A 20,445-nucleotide genomic window follows, 5' to 3' on the forward strand; every position below is an offset into this window, starting at 1 on the left:
TTTTTTTTTTTTTTGTATTTTTTAACAGAGACGGGGTTCCACCGTGTCAGCCAGGATGGTCTCGATCTCCTGACCTCATGATCCTCCCACCTTGGCCTCCCAAAGGGCTGGGATTACAGGCATGAGGCACTGCGACCGGCCCCCAGGGTCTTGGATTTCTAACCTAGCTCTCATCTGATCAACACACCAATGTGTTCATTTAGACAAGTTTAAAAAGGCAGTTTGCTTGCTCTGAAAGACAAGAATACATACAATCTCATCTTTATCTTTGAAGAGCACGTGAACTACTGTCAGTGAGATCTTGGTTTTAGGGGTCATGATTTCCTCTTCCTTCTCTCACTTGATTTTAGGAATGAGCTGCTGTGGCATCAGCCCTGCCTCAACACCAGTCCCCCATAAGGTCAACTGTAGTCTTTACACGAGTTATTTAAGGATGGACCACTTGTCTCTGCATTCCACAGGCTGAGTTCTACCTTTGTTTTGTATTATTCATAAGGGCCTCCAACACCCATCAACATAAATATCTCCTCAGTGCCAGGAATGAAAGGTAGGTAAGTGGATTGAGCAAGGACACTAGACACAGGTAAAAAATGTAGGGGCAACATTTTAGTTCACAGTACAATAAAGATTCTAGAAGGATGCCATTTGAAATAAATAAACTTATCTCTGAGCAAAGACTAGCAGACGGTAGAAAAAAAGTATCCTCTCTTAATATATTCCACTCCTAAGAGTTCCCTAAATCTCTAGCATCTCACAATTGCATCTGTTCAGCCATCTAGCAAATATTCTGTATTTGCAAGCGTTTTGCAAGCAGCTACCAGTGTTTAATCTTGGGATAATGCCTTCTTCATGTGCTAACCCCAAGAGTAATTCAAACAGCCTAAATGTGAATTACTCCTTGTAAAAAGGAAATGTGGCTGCTTGGAATCATGTCTGTCTGTGACTGAAGATATGACAACATTGAAACATACGGCCGTGTCTGTGCAATCACAATCTGTAAGTGTAACCCTGGCCACAAGAGTATTAAGAGGGAAAGTGTGTACAAAAACTAATCAGAAATTAGTGTCACTAATAAAACATAATTTTCAGTATTATTCCACACATCACTAGTGAGTGAGAACTATTCTGTTGATATATATAAAAATTAAAGTAAAATAAGCAGCATGGAATGGCTGACATATTGGATAGTAAATTTAAATATCTTAATTTAAGTTTCTACTATCTAATTTTTGTGCCTCATTTTTTTTTTGGTAGTAAGAGGGAAAAAATGATGCTTATTCTACTCTACATCTCTGAAGTTTCAATAATACTCTCTTATAGTTGTTTAGCAATTTACTACTTAAAAAGCGTTTTTGTGTACATCTTCTCTACTGAGGCTCTGAATACATTTTTGAAGTAGAAAGGAAAGACTTCTCCTTTTTTGGAGACAGCTTTCTCTGCTATAGAGGTGATTTGCTCCCATGTGCAGTTGGTTAATGGCAAGACCATTGACTCAACTATTGGTGTTATTATTCCCAGTCCAGCACTTGCATCATTAAGGGTTCTTTTGCTTGTAATTAGCAGAAATCCTAACTCAAATTGGCTTGAACTAAAAGGAAATTTGTTGCTTGATAGACCTAAAATGAACATGAGTAGGTCTGGCTTTAGTTGCTGTGAAGGCTCAAACCGGGTCACTGAGATCCATGTCTCAGGGCCCTTTCCTCTGGGTGTTGGTTTCATCATCAAGCTGCCTCCTTTCATGTAACCAATTGGCTGTAGCAGTCCCAGCCTCCTAAACTCATCCTAAACTCATTGCAAACAGTGAAAATCTTTCTTTTTCAGAAGCCACAGGAGATCTTTCTTTTGATCTTCTTGTTCTGAATGTAGTATTTGCCCTATTCTGGACCAAACATTGTTACTTGTGGAATGGACAGTCCAGCTGGCTTAAGCCAACACAATTAATGATGGAAAAAATTTTACTTAAATGTAATAATTAGAAGGGTGATTTCGCACAGCACATATGGGAAGATGTTACCAGAAGGGGGAGAATTGATGTTGAGAAGCAAAACACAAATAACCACAATAGAGTTCCTCTTCTCTCCTCTCCTCTCTCCCCCAATCAGGAAAAAATGCACACTATCATCTAATGGAATGAAACTATACTTATACATATGGACATAAGATTCATAAGCAGAGTAATAGGCAAACATTGATAATATTTCCATCTAGTTTATATATATATATTATATACACACACACACACACACAAAACCCCATATATCCATATGTTAAGGTTATGTTAATTCCCTTAGAGATCTTCTGGACTGTGTGGATAGCTGTGGTCCTTCAAACATCAATGAGACTTTCCTGAAAGTAGAGTTCACTACAAATCCGATTCATTACACTGGGAAAGTGAGGAGATATTTGCAATACTCCTAACTGACAAGGCACTTGAGGTTATACTGTTACTTCAAATTAAAATGCTTCTAATCCCACATGACTATGTCAGGTTTCTTTTACCCTTTTATTTCCTTTCTTCCTGTCTCTCTCTCTCTCTACTTATTTTCTTCCTGTATATCTCTTTCTTTTCACTTTTTTTAACCTTCCTTTCATTCAACAGACAGACATTGAAGGCTTCTTAAGTGGTAGGCTTTATATTAAGAGCTGAGAAAACAAAGATGAGTAAGCCAGATCTTTGGCTTCAAGGCAAGACAAACAAGTACACAGAGAGTTATAATTTAGTCTGGTACATACTACAAAAAAAAAAAAGAGCGAAATACTTAGTACTATGTGAACAGTTGATTTACTAGTGTCAACCATCCTTCCTCTGTTCCTCTGCCCTCTCCCCAAACCTTGTATTGATAATGGTAGTGATCTTCTTCTGTGTCCCCAATAAGCCTTGTTCATACTTCTGTTTATCTCAGAGTATTTTGGCTCTTCAATTATTTGTCAACCCCAGACAACTACCAGCAACAGAAGTAATTAGATAGAATTTTAAGTACAGTTTGCCATAGGGATGTGCTTTTTCCTACAGTTTCTCATAGTGATGGCGGATTGTTCTTACCCAATCATACTTTCTTTGGAAACAATGCCTATTGGGGAGCACCAAAAGTGAAGGCAGTAGTATACTGTTCATGCAAGGAATTTGTGCTTTAGTTTATGTGATCAATGAGCAAATATTCCTGTGCCTCCTGCCCCGCTTTATACCATCTTCCCTCACACACAGGCAGCATCAATAATCCACTTTCGGTGTCTGAGCTGCCTGGCTGGAAAATCAGGCATCAAAACTAAAATTGAAGATAGACTTTGACACTTTCCAATGCCTTTTTTTCATTGCTTTTGAGTTTCCACACATAATACAAAGAAGGTAGAGAAGATAGCCTCTAATGTCCCATTGAAATCTAATCATTCCAAAATAGGCTTTTGAAAGATTAGATTGTAGTGATTTAGGAAGGAGTAAATATTGATTATAATTCTAAATTGTGCTGCTATGTTTGCACTCCAGTGTACTACAAATCATACTCACTGAAAAATTACCTAAGAAGACATACGTTTGTTCACTTTATCCAAATATTATATACACATTTTTTCTGAAGGAATATTTTTAGGAAAATAATACTTCTGCATACAATTCTGATAATGGAAGAATGATTATGTCTTAATTACATGTAACAGACTTCTCTTAGAGAAATGCATTTCTTCATGCTAATAATTATTCATTTTAACTGTATTACAGGCTGTACTGTATAATATATCTTCCAGTTGAAAGTTGCTTTCTACTCTTCCAGGTGCAAGAACATATTAATTCCTCAATTTTATTCTTTGTCAGTTTTGTAACTATCAAGATTTCTTACTGAACTCAAAACTTATTCATCTAGCCTTATTAAATTCCATGGATCAATTCCATTATTTAAAAGTATATTTAGTTCTTCTAAAACATCATGTTCTCTGGACTCTCTATGGAAACTTTTGCACATACTGTTCATTTTGCCTGGAACATTCTATTGCTCCCATCTATTTGCCTGTTGAATTTCCTTTCAGCATGTAGCTTCCTTAGAAGTACTATTTTTTCCAGGAGTCTCCTCTTGAATTCATTTTACAGGTTACTTCCTAAAAATGTTTCCTAGTACCTTTCTCTCGTCTCTATATTTTGTACTATGATTGCCTATTTATTTGTCTGTACTCAACTGGGCTTAATTCCTTGAGAGCAGAAGCAGGTTTTGTATTACAGACCTTAGCACAGTGTTGGTATATAATAGATATTCCTTAGATATTTGTCACATGCATAAATAAATAAAACACAAATGAATGTCATTGATTACATGCTAGCTAACTTACCAAAGCCAAACATTATGGATTTATTTTTGGTTACTAGATGGTGACCAAAATCCTATGTAGTAAATATATATAATTGGCTAATATTTTCCTTAATTTGTAGTATAGAATCAAGATGTAGTGGGAGGATATACAATTATTTTTGTTTTCATAGTTCATGTCACATCTCTTTTTTCTTTAAAATAAAATATGATTTGCACCTTTTCTATTGTTTGATGACTCCATTTATTCAACCTGCTTTACTATGGGATAGAATAATATTTCCTTAATTTTGCCCTGTAAGTCTTGTGGACTTTCAAATGACTGCAAAATTAGTGACAGTAACTAATAAACAGTAACTAATAAAAATCCACAACGTTATTTTGTAGGCTCATAAGGAGCCTACAAATGAACAAGCCTGATGTTATTACACTTTTGGGCATTTTGCAACAAATATTATTCTGTGGCTACTTGTAGATTGTTCAGTCCATCCGTAATTTTTTTCTGAAATAAATATATAACTCATGGTAAGTACCGAAACATTTGCTTGTAAGAGGTTTTGTTTCATGCTTAGAGTTTGTTCATGAACATATGCTACTGTTAGAAAGATTGATAATCGCCCAACATTAAAATGGCTACAAATTCATTCTCAATTTAAAAAATCAGATAGTTCTGGCCCTCCATAAAAATAAACACAGGAAATTACTATTGTCAAAAGGTATCTCTTACTATGCTGTTTATTAATGGAATCTTAGCCAAATCATACCACTTCAGACAAAACCACCAGAAATAGGCATCCCCTGTTTAATAAAAAGGGCTTCTTTCTTACAGAAAAACTGAAGATACTGTGTCAAAAATATATATATATATATAAAGAAGTTAATATGATAACTGTATAAATGGGTCTTTAAATTAAAGAGGTCCAGTGAAATACTGTAATATTTTATTTTTCTTTAGGTCTATTTATAAAACATACTTCAGAAGCCTTCTAAAATGTGAGTTCATTAGCTATCATATCTCCTTCCCTAATAATTAAATAACAAATGAACAAGCTTATAGTAGCTATTCATTCAATCATCATTCATTTGACATATATCTTTTGAGTGCCTCCTCTGTGTCAATCATGGCTGTGGGTGCTAGAGGTAGATGAGTGAACAAAAATGATAAAACCAGAAACTGCCACATCTACTTCTTCCCTGAAGGACTAATTCATCAATCAAAGACCATTTTGTGTCTACGAATTTTTTAATTAATTAATATATTAAAATAGATTTTTAAAGTGAGAAGTATTGAATATTTATTTAGAGAATACCTGATACAATATAAATGCAAGGAAAGTGGATTCTTGCTTATTAAATGCTACGGTAATATTTGTAAAGTCAACTGGTACATTACACACTAAATTATTATATTTCTATTATTTTCACCACAGGACACAGAACTTTGAAGGAAGTAGGTCAGTAACTAATATCAAATATATTTTCTCATGCTGTAATAAATTATATTAAATGTATAAAATAAAAATTTCCCTTTAAACAACCTAAATGGTTTTGCATTACTTAAAAAGCAAGTTCAAAAATATTTTCTGAAATCTATACATAATATATTTTTTAAAATTCGATATTTGAAAAAATTTTAAATTTCAATTTTACTTAGAAAAGTATTTGTATCAAATTTCATTTATATGTAGCCTGCTTATGCTTTAATTCACTAAAGGGTCACTAAGAAAAAATGTTGCTAAATTGGTAAGCATAGAATTTGGAAAACATGATAAAAAGTCATCCATTAAAAAAATCATACAGCAGTACCTTGATCTTCTAAGAAACATTTTAATATTTTTTTTTACTTTAGACATATGAGTGCATGAACAATTACACTGTTGTTTATTTGTTTACATGTAAAATAAACTGCAAAATAATTTATTAAATTGTCATTTGGGGGTGAAACTCAAATAATCTGACTTTTGAAATCATGTGATTTAAAGAATGTGTGTTCTTATTTAAAGTCCCTTTATAAGTCATTTCACATGTATAATATGCAGCCCACATCTTTTGAAAGTGGTTTGAAAAATAAGCAATCAAACTTACAAATTCCAACAGGTGATTTACTGTGAAGAAGATGTAACAGGAAAGAATTTTAGGATCAAAGAAAAACAAATCTAAAATTTAAATTCTTAAGGGAAAGAAAGAAGCTATTAAAAAGAAATGATCTGGGACGTATATATGTATGTATATGTGTATAGATACATATTTTTGTCTATATTGTACATATATATAGCATGTATATTTATGCATACTATGTATGTATATACATGAATATGGAACAAATATATCTGTATATATGCATGTATATGCATATATGCCACATATACATATGTATATATGTATATACATTGTAAAGCTAGGTGAGATTATCAGATGAATAGTTCATATACCAAAGGGAACCACCTTGAGAACCTGTTTTGGAAACTGCATTTCTATAGTTTACCTATTTTAATATTATTTTCTTATTTTATTGGGACTACAAATGCTAAGAACACAAAAGAGTTTCTAAATCAGTAGCAAAAAGAATCACGAGAAAGCAATCATTCTTTTCAATTGTTTTTTTTTTTTTTCTCTCCTAGTCATGGTTTACTGGAGGAAGTCATCAGCAGTGTATATATATATATTAGACAAAACTAGTTTCTGTCAGACATCCACTGAGACTCTTAGCTTATACTCTATGTCCTTTGCATCACTTCTATGTTTCAGAATATTTCCTACACAAATTCGATATTACATTGCTATGAAAATCCTTCCTTTTCAAGATCCATTCCAATTTTATCTGAGTCTGGATCAAAGGAAAACGTGTGAATTTATTTGGAATCTTTGGCCATTTCAATGCTGACAAGTGATGAAATTAGAGAATACTATTCTTTGACACATTTATTTTCCCATGACACAACTAATCATATTGTAGAAACCTGATAATTATTATTGACACTAGATTGTTTAGCACATATGAAATAATCTTGAGATGTATTGTGTCAACTGCAAATTGTTTACTAAATGGAAAAAAATGTATAGATGCTAAATCCAATCTAATATATTTTTAAAGCCTATCACCTAAGCTATCTCTGAACTTTCCTTACTTGAGAATCCTCTAGTGATTCTTGCAACTTCATTTATTCTCACATTTGCTTATTTTTGGCATGGGCCAGGTAAAATTTCCACCCACTCACACCCATGATTTCCTTTAAAACCATTTCAAGACATTTCCAATGTATCTCTTAGTGAACCCTGAATTTATTCTGAGCTCCATTATTTTGTATTTCCATTGGAATTTATATCAGAGTCGGCAAGGAGGTTATCCCAGGCTTACTGTAATTATCTCTGTTTAATTAATCATGCCTGAACTATTTTTTTTTAGTTCTGGGATACATGTGCAGAATGTGCAGGTTTGTTACATAGGTATACACCTGCCATGGTGGTTTGTTGCACCCATCAACCCGTCATCTACATTAGGTATTTATGAAATTCTAACTACATAGTAAACTCATGAAAGTCAAGAATTCTCTTGACTTTCAATTATGCCTAATACAAAATTGCGTAAACACCAAGACGGAAAATTTTACTAAGTGAACATTTATTACCTTGTTAAATTTTCTTTTCTTAAGAGAATATAGCAATAACACAAGATGCATGAAACAAAGTTTTAAAAACTGAGATGAAACCTGATTTCCGTAAGAGAAAAGATAAAGTCAAAGGGTGTTGGAGTCCTGGGTCTTACATGGCTCAACAGGCATAGGAGGACTTTATCTTTATCCTGATATATTCTACTGAAATGACTCAACTAATATAAATAGCAAACACTGATGGAAATGATGGGGAGGTGAAAAAGAGGGAAATTTTTTCTAAAGGGGTGCCACACATGTCAATTCTTGGTTCCCAGGCATCCTTGCATGTATGAACTAGATAAATGTACCTGTTGGGTCTAGGCTATTTCTCCAACATTAGGGGATGAATTGCTTCTACTCACATCTTAAACTCATATCTGGAAAAATATTGCTGATCTTGCTACCCTGGCTGCCCTCTGGGAGCTCTACTCAAAAGTGAAATCATTTCTCTATTATGCAAACGAGAAAGACCCACCTCTATTTCTCTTGTCAAAGACGGAACTAGGAGCTTTCTTGCACATTTCAGGAAGGGACTCTCCTCTGAAACTCATTTACTTTCAGCTCACAGTGAAAGGAAAACTTCTTCCTACTGCCTGTTAAGTGACAACTTCCTAGTCCCTGAATTCAATCTGAAGATAAACATTCACTCAAGGTGCAGGTTTGTCTAATATGAGTGGGACAGTGTGAATAGACAATGAGAATTTACTATTTGTTTAAGGAACCCAGTGGTTTGAAAAATAAGCGATGAAACTGACAAATTCCAATAGGTGATTTACTGTGAAGAAGGTGTAATAGGAGAGAATTTTAGAATCAAAGAAAAACAAATTTAAATTTTAAATTCTTAAGAGAACTAAAGCTATTAATAAGAAATGAAATAGGAAGTATATATGTATGTATATGTGTATAGATACATATTTGTCTATATTTTACACACACACATAGTATGCATATTTATGTATGCACATACTATGTATGCATATGTATGAATATGGTACAAGTATATCTGTGTATATACATGTATATATACATGTATGCAAGACTGAATTGTGTCCTCACAACATTCATATGAATTTGAATTTGGGAGTTGAAGCTCTAACTCCCAATGTGACTCTGTTTAGAGATATGGTTTTTAGGAGGTAATTAAGGTAAAATGAGCTCATATGAGTGGAGTCTTACTTTGATGGCTGTCAGCAAGTCAAGGAGAGAGCCTTCATCGGAAACTGAACCCTGATGGAAATTGACCATGCTGGCACCCTGATCTTGAACTTCCAGCCTCTAGAACTGCACAAAAATTAGTCTTTGTTAGTTAAGCCACCCAGTCTATGATATTTTGTTATACAAGCCCAAGCTAAGATGAACACAGAACATTTTTTAAAATAATGGGAAATAATAATAAATGAAAGCTTAAGAAACAAGAAAAATGAAAGCTTAAGAAACAAGAAAAAATATACCGCTCTACCTACTGTTTGAATAATAATAGTTCCCAAAAGAGAGATAGGACTAAAGAGAGAACAAAATCATATTAATTAGATGACTAGTCTTTGAAAGTTAGTTTAATGGCATAGGATGATTTTTGAAGCAAACAAATGCAAACTTTCATTAGGGAAGCCCTTGTGCATTAAGAAGACGTAAACAGCACACAACTGTGTTATTTTTGTGTCAGGGGTTCTTAGCGTAGACCCTAACTACATTTTTGATATTTTTTTTTGGCACAGATAATGAGGACTTGTGGAGTTCTCCAAAGTGATTCTGTGAGGTAGGAACAATAGCAGTGTTACACATAGTATTCCTGATGACTTCTAAAAATACTATGTGACATGATCTGATTAGTTGGTATACTTTTGTCCATTTCAATTTTTGAAGAGTTTATACAGATATTAAACTGAGAAAAATAATATGTTTGTATATCAAAGATACGTACAAATTTAGGGTCAGGTTATAAAATTATTACACGGTGCTCCATCACTGAGCATATGCTCTTGATTTATTTTGAATCACAGAGACTGAAATAAGACGTGGGTTGTCCTAATTTACTAATAATTCTGTGCTCAAAAATTTCCAGTGATTCTCCATTATTTGCAGAGAAAAAGGCAAAATCCTCTTATGCCTATTTGGCCCTTCAAAAGCCAGTGTCCCCTCAATGTCTTTTTCACTTTCTACTTTTCTTCATTCTGTCCCAGCAACACGACTCCCTTGCTGTTACTAGACCATAGCAGGCACACTCAAATATTTGGACTTGCTGTTCTTCCAGCCTGAGTTGTTTTCTCCTGAGTCATACATATGACTTTGCACAAAGTCACTTTCTTAAAAAGATCTTCATTATCTATCTTGCTTCGATTTAAACCAAGCCCCATCTGTGTACTCCTTCTCCTCTGACCAACTTTATTTATCTCCATAGCATTTTCCAGCTTCCACTATATAATGGCACTTACTTACTGTGGCTAACAGACTTTCAAGGTGGTCCTAGGATCCCTGCCTCCTGATGTTCACTTATTCTTCATGTTTATTGCTTATATATTTCTGCTAGATTATAAGTTTCACAAAGGCATTTTTAAGTCTTCTTTATTTACTCATATATATTGGGTACTTAGAATAGTACCCAATATTTACTATTAGTGTATTCTAATAGTACTATTCTAAGTACCCAATACATAGTAGACACAATAAATATTTGTCGTGTGAGTGAACCCATAAATACATTATTTTCGTCTGTCCCGTCAGTGGATTTATCTATTTATTTTCTTTGGCTTACTGCCTATGCTGTGATTACAAACACTTGAGGCCAAAGTTAATTCCAAGACTCATGTTCTTGGTTAAGGAAATTAATGGCTAAGAAACATTAATGCTGTGTCAATAGAAGGTTCCACAGTTTGGCATGTGTTATATACAGTTGTCCCTCAGTATCTATGAGGGATTGGTTCCAGAACTTCTCACTGATATTAAAATCCATGGATGTTCAAGTCCCTTATACAAAACAGCATAGTATTTGCATACAGCCCACACAAATATTCTCAAATACTTTTAATCATCTCTAGATTACTTATAATACTTAACACAATGTAAGTGCTATGTAAATAAATGCTAGTTGTTATACTGTATTGCTTAGGAAACAATGACAAGAAAAAAGTCTGTACATGTTCAATAGAGCTGCAATTTATTTTTGAATAATTTTGATCCACAGTTAGTTGAATCCATGATGTAAAAAATCACAGATGCATACAGAGGGCTGACTGTATTTTGTTTGGGGTTATTACTAATTTATGAATTTCCATTTTCCACAGTACCTAGTATGGACATTACATAATAAAGTTGTGTGGGTTTCAAATAAAAGCATGTAAGATTTTACAAGGGAGCTTCAAGAAAAAAAAAAGAAAAACTAGGATTAATCATGCTTGCCCAGGTGCCTTCCAGAATTACAAAGGAAAGAAACGATTGAGTAACCATAGAAGAAATACGATCAGTAAACACAGAAAGCCGCGCTTGTACTGTAGACCTATTCCGCACCTGGGGACAGTTTGTGAAGGTGGGAATCTGGGTGCAGTTTAACTGAGTGTCTGCACTTGACTTTTCTCCAAAGACTGGGATGAAGGTGTTGGCTGGTGTTTCTGTCATTAGAATCAACCCAAGGGTCAGCTGTGAAAGGATCTGCTTCCTAGCTCACTCACATGGGTGTTGGCAGGATTCAATTGTTTGTAGGCTGTTCATCTGAGGACCTCAGATCCTCTCTAGCTCTTGCTGGGAGGTCTTCCTCAGTTTCTTGCCATGTGGACCTCACCATAGGGCAGTTTATAACAGAACACATGGATTACCTCAAAGCAAACCAGCAAAGAACTACATAAAGCCAGCAAGACAGAAGTTATGCTCTTTTGGTAATGTAACCTAGGAAGTGACATTCAATCACTTTTGTCAAATTCTATTCATTAGAATTGAGTCACTGTCTCTTTCCTTGCCTAACGCAGCCATGGCTCATGGTCCCAAGAAGCATCTGAAGCAGGTAGCAGCTCCAAAGGATTGGATGCTGGATAAATTGACCAGTGTGTTTGCTCCTCATCCATCCACCGGTCCCCACAAGTTGAGAGTGTCTCCCCCTCATCATTTTCCTAAGGAACAGACTTAAGTATGCCCTGACAGGAGATGAAGTAAAGGAGATTTGCATGCAGAGGTTCATTAAGATTGATGGCAAGGTCTGAACTGATATAACCTATCCTGCTGGATTCATGGATGTCATCAGCATTGACAAGATGGGAGAGAATTTCCGTCTGATCTATGACACCAAGGGTTGCTTTGCTGTACATCGTATTACACCAGAGGAGGCCAAGTACAAGTTATGCAAAGTGAGAAAGATCTTTGTGGGCACAAAAGGAATCCCTCATCTGGTGACTCATGATGTCCGCACCATCCGCTACCCTGATCCCCTCATCAAGGTGAATGATATTCAGATTGATTTGGAGACTGGCAAGATTACTGATTTCATTAAGTTCGACACTGGTAACCTGTGTATGGTGACTGGAGGTGCCAACCTGGGAAGAATTGGTGTGATCACCAACAGAGAGAGGCACGTTGGATCTTTTAACATGGTTCATGTGAAAGATGCCAATGGCAACAACTTTGCCACTCGACTTTCCAACATTTTTGTTATTGGCAAGGGCAGCAAACCATGGATTTCCCTTCCCCAAGGAAAGGGTATCCGCCTAACCATTGCTGAAGAGAGAGACAAAAGACTGGCGGCCAAACAGAGCAGTGGGTGAAATGGGTCCCTGGGTGACATGTCAGACCTTTGTATGTTATTAAAAATATTGTGGCAGGATTAAAAAAAAAAAAAGAATTGAGTCACTGTGTCCAGCCCACATTCAAGCGTATGAGATTACACTAGGGTCTAATTAGTAGGAGGTAAGAAATTTAAGGGCAGCTTTACTGTCTGCCCACCACAAGTATAAAGCAAATGAGTGACTATGTTAGTATCATTGGGTATTAAAGTTTGCAGCAGTGGAGAAAGGAGATACAGGTATAAGGTTAAAGAATAAGAAAAAAAGCTATGCATACTGAAATGGAATTGGAAATATGACTCTGTGTGTGTTTGTGTGTGTGTGTATGTGTGATATATATATATATCTCATATATATACATATTTATTCCCATTTTTGTCCACTGAAAGGGCCTTGAGACTAATGAGCACCTCAAACATCCAGATTGTATTTTCTAAATTATATTTCCTAGTAAAAAAAAGACAAGACTCCTTGGAGAAATAGTGGGCTCCAGGCCTGTGCAGAAAATACACAAATTTTACACAAAAATACATAAAATTAGCTTGAAAGAACTTAGTATAGCAGGAAACAAGGCCACTAGATGTATCAAAGAAATTTAGAAACCAAGTAGAAAAGGGTTTCACAGATTAAAAATAAGAAAATATGAGCATAAATAGAACTAGTAGCTACAGTGAATACAAAGACATAAATCACATTTAAAATTATGAGTTATTATGTCTCCTCTAAGGAAAGCTTGAGAACTAACTGGTCATTTGGGAAACTGATAAATAAAGGAAAAGAATCAAACATATCCTGCTTTTCATATATACATCTTAAGATAACCCAGTGGTTCTCAACTGGATTTTTTTATCTTTGCCCTCAGGGGTCATTGGCAATGTCTTAGAGACCTTTTTGGTTGTCAAATCTAGGGAAATGCATTATTGCCATTTAGAAGGAAGATTCCAGACACGTGACTGAATATCCTACAATGCACAGAACAATTCCTCATGACAAAGAATTATCTAGTCCAAAATCGTCAATAGCACCAGAGTTGAGAAAGCTTGAGATAACCAAATACAGTCATGCAATGAATAATGATATTTTGGTCAACAATGGACCACATATACAACAGGGGTCTTATAAGTCTATAATACTGTGTTTTTACTGTAACTATTCTATGTTTAGATACAAAAATACTTATCATTGTGTTATAATTGTCTAGTGTTCAGTAGAGTAACGTGCTGGACAGGTTTGTAACCTATATCGTATAGCCTATTATACCATAGAGCCTATGCATGTGGTAGTCTGTGCCATCTAGGTTTATGTAAGTATATACTTTATGATGTTTGAACAAAGACAAAATCATCTATTGATGCATTTCTCAGAATGGATCCTCATTGTTACGCAATGCATGACTGTAGTTGAAGAGATAAAGTTGTTCTTTGTGCAAGTATTCCAGTTAATAAAACTAGAAATATTTAAAGTAAAATACCACTTTTTGTAAGCTCTATAAAAGGTGGATTTTGGCATTGATTATTATGACTGTTAATACCACATAAACATGAAAGAACAAAACACCATATACACCATATTCTTGTTGATAAATGGCATACATGTCTGATGGAGAAATGTAATAAATGGTACCAACAAGTTGCAATTTGTTAAATCCATACTTTAAGATACTCTACTGGAAAGATGTCACAGTTTCTTCAAGAAATAAATTGCAAAGAAGTAATATGAGGCAATGTGATACATCAACCATTTGCAAGAGATGGAATGCATTTGCTTTCTTATTGATATAATAAGCAGAAAACAATTTATGAAACCATAGAAATGTGAAAAAATAGAATATTTAATTATGATATTATGAAAGTATTTAGAATCTTCTAGGCCTGATGATGATATAGTGTTTATTTAGTGTTTATTGTTTTAAAAGCATTCTCCTATTTCTAAGATACAGACTAAAATTGTTGCAGGAATGTGGTATGATGTTGGTAGCTGGTTCAAAATAATCTAGAGTGAAAAAAGAAGAAAGTATAGAATATATGTGAAACAATTGGAATTTATCATATGGCATTCTCTTTATTGTATGTTTTCAAAATTTGGCATAATAACAGTTTTTAAAGTTTACAAGTTTCTATTTAACCCCTACTGTAGTCATATTAAGGGAAAAAACATACAATAAAATAGCAACAAAATATTCCATAACATATATCAACTTGACACAAACCTTAGGATTACTTGCTTTAATGTGGAATTTTAATCATATTGTATGTAATTTTAAATGTTAATTTTTTAATGTTCTCTTTAGATTGAATTTTTTTTAGCATTACTCATTTTAAGAGTCATTTTATTGCTAGATAATGGCCCATGAAACAAGTATAACTTGTTTAATTTACTTTTCATCGCCTACTTACCATCAAATTTTTTTCTACTTTTCAGTGTTATAAATAATATCGACATAAATACTTTTTGCACGTAATTTTTTTAACCAAACTCATTTATTTTAGGGCACACGGGTCTTTTATAAATCCATCTCTTTGGAATAATTCCCAGAATTTAAATAACTGAATATAAGTTCTCATCATTCTAAATATTATTGATACATGAAGACAAATCACTATCCGTAGATATGAAAAATGCATTTGGTAAGAAAACATTAAACCTTCTGTAACAATTACCTAAACAAGGAGTGCTTTGTTTATCTGACATAATGAAAAGCTCAGGGATAGTATCATGGCACCATGGTGTCATCAGTAACAAGTCCGTACTATCCTTTCTGCCATCTCTAACACTACCGATGGTCATGATTGGTTGCTGAAGCACCATATCTAAGGAATAGGATGGAAGGGGCAAAACTTTATTTCAAAGCATTATCTTTCTATGTAGATAGGCAGCTAATTCCTAAAAGACTTCCAACTTTTCAACAGTCAGAATTGTGTTGCAAAGTCATGCCTGACTAGAAGGTATGTAGGAAAATATGAGTTTCATTTTCTAATCTGCATAAAACAGATAGGGTAGATGAAAATGGATCCTGAGTGAGCCAATTCACAGTATGTGAGCCGGGGTTCAGGAATCCCAAAGTGCAAATGACAACAAGTCTTTTGTACAGTCCTTCACATTCCACTTAATTACATATAAAATGCCATATTGTTTTTCAGCTGTATTCATTAAGCTGCCAATTATAATCTTTTATCTTTATTCATTTTATTATTTATCTTCTAAATTACCTATACATGTGTTTTGTCATTACCTAAGTAGGTAATTTTTAAACCATTTATATCAACAACTTTATGGGTGGCAGATGTTACCGTGCTTAGAGGACTGAGAGGTCAGAATCTGAAACTAAGTTGTCTGTTTTTTTGTTAGTGCTCAAGTTCTTAGCAATCATGCAAACTTGGCATACTCCTGGGCATATAGCAAGTGTTCTGTACATTTTAGTTTATTGTTATTTTTGTTGTTTTTGACACAAGAAGCAATCACTAGAAAACTGAATTTTTAGAAAAAAAAAAGTCTTCAAAATAATGTTTTCTATTCATCCTCCATGGAAAGAAGTTTAGCTCTGGATATATTTTCCTGCTTTTTGGCATTCGCGAGTTTTCCATAATATACTCCATTATACAGTGAATTGATGAGCTCAGAAAATACCGGGTAAACTCTTCAGTTTTAAAGTGTTAATAATAGACACGAAGTATCATCATTCTCCTGTAGAATAGTTTGATTTTTAACCAAAACCACTTTCTTATTCCAATGGAATACATATTTTGCAATTTGATGTCTTTGTTAGCAACTTTCTGATGGATGAACTATTTTAGCAAAGGACAATTTCCAGAAACCATCAAGTAACACTTTAGTGATGATTGTACAATTTTCCGTCGCAGTTCATGTAAACTTCTTGAGGGTATTTAACTAAAAATGAATCAGAACAAACAAGTATTTTGAAGATTTGCTTCAAACTTGAGGAAATTCCAGTCTTAATCACATATACACTCCTGCTGAAGGTTATACTATATTTGGCTATAGACCCAGGGATACTTATACATGACAAAGGGAAGTGTTAATGAGTCCATTATTAGTGTTAGTTGTTTTTATTAAAATATCTCAAAGCTCCAGGAGGTGAACTAATATATTCTTTTTATTTTAGATGCTTGATGTTTTAAGTGGAATATGAAACATCTTTGAATCACAGTGGCAGATTCTTGAGGATGATTAAGCATGGTGTCTATTAAAAAACTATTCCAATTACAAAAAGACCTGTGCTAAATAAAACTACACTCATGGAGTGAGGAATTTGGTATTTAACAATCTTTAAAGATTTTAATTTATATTCCTTAAGTTTTACTTCTATATTTTATTCGTTCAAAGTAAGCCTAACATCTGAAAATTAAGGACCAATTTAGAGACTTTCCAGTTTCAAAGACAAGTTTCTTCTAAGAGCTCTCTGTAGTTATTCTCTCAATTTTCTAACTTTTTACACATTTCTCAGCCTAGTTATTAACTTAATCTATTATTCTACTTCCAAATGTCTCATGATTATCACCAAACACATTTTTCTAAATCCACTGGATATTTTCCAACCATCATAATACTTGGCTCCTAAGTAGCATTTACTTTTGTTAGCCTGGACCTGTATTTACCTTGGCTTCCTTGTCATGTACCTTTTGTGTTTCTTGTCTTATGTTAGGCAATCCATTTTCTGCCTTGTCTGGAATCTTACCTTCTCTACTGATTTGAATTCCTCAAGGCTGCCTCTAAAGATTGTCTTCTTTTCATCCTATAATGTTTCCCTAGATAATCATATATGTAGCAATTGACACCTATAAGTGGATGAACAAGAAATTTACATCTTAAGGCCAGATCTTACTTTTAGCCCCAGATATGTATACCGGCTGCCTCCTTGACAAAGTCTTTTGGATATCTCAAATCTCTGCATGGTCTACATCCAGATCTCCCTTTAAACCTTGGCTCCTCATGTAATAGAACCTGTATGAACCCAGCTTCTAAGTCAGTGATTAAAAGTCAATCCTGGCCAGGCATGGGAGCTCACACCAGTAATCCTAGCATTTTAGAAAGGCCAAGGCAGGCGGATCACTTGAGGCCAGGAATTTGAGACCAGCCTGGTCAACGTGGTGAAACCTTGTCTCTACCAAATAAAAACCAAAAAATTAGCTGGGTGTGGTGGTGCACGCCTGCAGTCCCAGCTACTCAGGAGACTGAGGCAGGAGAATCACTTGAACCTGGGAGACCGAGTTGCAGTGAGCTGAGATCGTGCCACTAGACCACTCCAACCTGGGCAACAGAGTGAGACTGTCTTTAAAAAAAAAAAAACGAAAGAAAAAAAGTCATCGCTGATATCCATCTCCCTATTTCCCCTGTCCAATTAATCAAAAATTATTTTGAATCTACTTGTTAAATGCTACTCAGGCTCATTTACTTCTTAGTATCTTTCACTAACACAAATTTTCTTAGTTCAGCTGCGATTTTACCTTTTCCCTTAATATCTACAATAGGAACCTAAATCATCTACGTTCCTGTACCCCCCAGCTTCCCTGCAGTCCATTCTCTGCATTCAGCTAGAGCTATGATTCCATCACATTGATCAGATATTGATATTCCCTGAGCAAAACACCTACAGGCTTTCCTTTCCTTTTAGAAGCATTGAATCACCCCTGCTTACCTTTCATTTCTGCCTTCACTTGGCCCCTCATCCTTACCTGTTTCCCTGTAGCCTCAGGGCCTTCTTTTCCTCCCCTACTTTGAAATCCCTTTTTATTAACTTTCACTTATTCTTCAGATTTCTGCATGCTCTCTGTCTCTCTTTTTCTCTCTCTCCCTGTGTATGTGAGTACAAATATGTACACACACAGAGAAGCTGTATGCACACACATATACACACATGCACACACAGAGAGAGAGAGAAAGAAAGAGAGAGAGAGAGAGAGAAAGAAATCTCTCCACAGTGACAAATGTGTATTTTCTAATAAGGCTATGGATGGCTACCTGTATTCCCCTTTATTCTTTAAGCTAGAGTTGTGACTATGTCTGGCTTTATTTATTTATTTATTTATTTGATAGAGTCTTGCTCTTTTGCTAGACTACAGTGGTGCAATCTCCACTCACTGCAACCTCGGTCTCCCAGGTTCAAGTGATTCTCTTGCCTCAGATTCCGGAGTAGCTGGGACTACAGGCATGCGCCACCACGGCCAGCTAATTTTTGTCTTTTTAGCGGAGATGGGGTTTAATCATGTTGGCCAGGATGATCTTGATCTCTTGACCTCATGATCAGCCCACCTCAGCCTCCCAAAGTGCTGGGATTACAGGCGTGAGCCACCGCACCCAGTCTAGCTTTATTCTTTTCTAGAATATAGCAAAGTGCTTGGGACCTAGTTAATATCTGAGAAAAAAATTGTTGAAAAAATAACAAATAAGGACTCAGCCCACAGTGGAGTTATGTATCACTACATTAATTCTACTTTCATGTATATATTTATCTTTTACCAAGTTAAAGTATTTTTCCCTGTAAGGACATGTTTGCTAAGTGAAAAGGAGTGTAGATTTGAATGTACACAAATGCATGTAACAATGATTTATCAGCACAGAGAAAACTCTCATTTATTGAGAGTCTGAAGCCAAGAGTTTTAGAGCAATATGAGTTTTGCAAATTAAACTTCTATGTGAAGCAGATATGTAGTTGAGTTGTTGATTTAACATATATTTTCACCTCAAAGTATATGATTTGGCCATCAGCTGGCCATAGAGAAAGAATATGGGAGAACACTGTGGGATTTGGGGACATACAATCTTTACTTAGACCTTGTAGCCAAGGCTCTACTGAAGAGTTAAAATTCTTTGCTTATTGATATATAAATCAATATTACTAATATTTAGAATCCAACATACCATATGACATTTAAAGAAGTGAGGAAGAGTAGCACAAATTTGCCAGCTTTCCCATTTACCAACTGACACGGTTTGGCTGTGTCCCCACCCAAATCTCATCTTGAATTGTAGTTCCCATAAATTTCACATGTCCTGGGAGGGGCCCAGTGTGAGGTAATTGAATCATGGGGGTGGTTACCTCCATGCAACTGTTCTTGTGAGAGTGAGTGAGTTCTCACAAGATCTGATGGTTTTATAAGGGGTTTTCCCCACTTCTGCTTGACACTTCTCCTTCCTGCCACCATGTGAAGAAGGATGTGTTTCCTTCCCTTTCTGTCATGACTATCAGTTTTCCGAGGCCTCTTCAGTCATGAGGAACTATGAGTCAATTAAACCTCTTTCCTTTATAAATTACCCAGTCTTGGGCAGTTCTTTGTAGAAGCATGAGAATGGACTGACACGCCAACTACGGACATTAAAAATGCCCACGTTCCTTGTCCAATAACCACATCATCAGTAGAAACAGGATATATTAACACACACACAAATCAGAAGGACATTAGGATAGACATGGCAATTACATAAATGTAACTTTTTGTTAAACTGTGGTTAATGTTCTCATTTTTATTATTTCACTTTGACCTGGCAAAACTGCCATCAGGAGACTGCCCCTGTTCCATAATTTTATATTTAAGAATCACTCATTTAATGTGAGAAGAACTCTTAGCCTACAGTAGAATATTGCCTTTTCCCATTCTCAGTAATATTTTTAAAAGTTCATATTTTTTAGATATAGCCTCTAAATAATGTTAGTATCAATTGGATAACTGTTTAAAACTTAGAAGAAAAGTTAAAGTTTGCCTGTGTATTGTC

At 35.0% G+C, this 20,445-nt stretch overlaps 1 protein-coding gene and 1 pseudogene across 2 annotated transcripts in view; one reads left to right on the top strand and one right to left on the bottom strand.

Annotated features, from left to right (window-relative positions):
* Window positions 1–20,445, bottom strand: part of LRRTM4 (leucine rich repeat transmembrane neuronal 4) — a 768,419-nt gene that overhangs the window by 648,679 nt on the left and 99,295 nt on the right. The gene's annotated exons all lie outside the window — the stretch shown is intronic.
* Window positions 11,910–20,223, top strand: LOC105514625 (annotated as a pseudogene).

This window comes from Colobus angolensis, unplaced genomic scaffold, assembly GCF_000951035.1.
Source record: "Colobus angolensis palliatus isolate OR3802 unplaced genomic scaffold, Cang.pa_1.0 Scaffold249, whole genome shotgun sequence".
NCBI lineage: Eukaryota > Metazoa > Chordata > Mammalia > Primates > Cercopithecidae > Colobus > Colobus angolensis.